Source organism: Delphinapterus leucas, chromosome X (genome assembly GCF_059928025.1).
Source record: "Delphinapterus leucas isolate spDelLeu-1000000601 "Yukka" chromosome X, BTC_Dleu_Yukka2, whole genome shotgun sequence".
In the NCBI taxonomy this organism is placed as follows: domain Eukaryota; kingdom Metazoa; phylum Chordata; class Mammalia; order Artiodactyla; family Monodontidae; genus Delphinapterus; species Delphinapterus leucas.
This window is the reverse complement of record NC_143150.1, coordinates 59,049,608-59,051,079: the sequence shown is the minus strand read 5'-3', so window position 1 is coordinate 59,051,079 and position 1,472 is coordinate 59,049,608. Positions and strand designations below refer to the sequence as shown.

Here is a 1,472-nt window from a genome sequence, read left to right as displayed (position 1 = left end):
GTAAGAAAATTTTTAATTGCTTTATTTCCATAGATTGAAGATGTAAAGAATTCATTAGATATTAATCAGAGAAGGAATCAAGGCTGCAGTAGGTAGCCTAAGGGACTAAACAGAACTCTAAGCAAAGGTTCTATTGTTAAAAATTCACAAACCTGAAAGTATCTGGTTCTTTTAAAAGATATTTATTCTTAGAAGGGATAAATAATTGTTTTATCTTGAAGCTGACATGTTTGTCTCTGATATCTAAGATAAATATGAAAAATTCTATGGACTACCAACTAAAATGTTTACTTGCATCAATATTAGTGATTGTTTTAGGCTATTTATATTTAACACTTTGTTTCTTAGAATATATAAGGTTATACTTTATTTTTCAGAAAAATTTTGCTCTGTTAACATGTCCAATACAAACAGGTACTTACTTGACATAATATAAACCATGTGAATCCCTATAAAAGGAAAGAGATATCCAAAGAAATAAATTATATAATCATATTGGTCTGTAAAATGGCCTAACATCTTTGCTGAGACCAGAGGTACAATTCTTTTTCAAAATATTGCCTGTTGAAATTTCTCCAAGCAATACCATTTGACTCACTAATTCTGGTGAGGGAGTTTTGCCATGTTAGTTGGTACTTAGATAGTCAGTTGTGCATTTTGGTCAACTGAAATGGTTTCCAGATTCGAAGAAACTGTTTTAAAGTACTGTATTTTTCTGATGTCACCCTTTCATTTATTTAAAAAAATATGTTTATGTAGCAAAATCAATGTGTCATATTTTACATTAGGAAAAAATATGCTCTCCAAAGGGCAAACAGTTTTCTTTTGGATTCTATAGACCTGATCTTATTGGAGCTGTTTTCCCTTCTTGCCTGTCACCTCTAACCTTGGGACTTGGGCAATCTGAAGTCTCACGCTTATAGAATCTCTTCTTTGTGTTTAGGCTGGTGGAGAGTCAAAATAGTTTTCCCTTTCTTGAAATTACAGTTTCTGTGCATGTTTATAGGTCCTGTGACTCCAGATAAATGTTCCTACTCACTGATTTTCAGACTCTAGAAAACCTTTTCTGAGTCCAGATTTCTGGAACGGGTACTGCAGCCATATCATTGACAGAATGACTCTCCAAGGTAACCTTAGAAATATCAGAAAATCATCAAGGATTGGGGCTGAGGTGTCTGCCACCCCCAGTGACCTACTAGTAGGGTAACTAATCTACCTGTCTCAACCAGAACACTTTGAAAGTGAAGAGAGAAGTATTAATATTTATTCCAGGACAAAAGGCATAAACTGAAACTGTCCTTGCAAACCAGGATGTGTGTTGATCCTATCTTTGGATATATTGTTATGTCTTCCCTTAGCCAGAGATGATTCTCAAATTTAGTACAAAAGAACTTTATTTCAAATGTTAGATAGCCTTTAAGCTATAATGGTGTGTAGTGACTGTTTTTGAAGCCATGTTGTAAAAATCCATC

General features: G+C 33.8%; 1 pseudogene across 1 annotated transcript in view; it reads left to right on the top strand.

Moving 5' to 3' along the window:
* Positions 1 to 1,472, top strand: part of LOC149744255 (uncharacterized) — an 85,495-nt pseudogene that overhangs the window by 31,300 nt on the left and 52,723 nt on the right. The gene's annotated exons all lie outside the window — the stretch shown is intronic.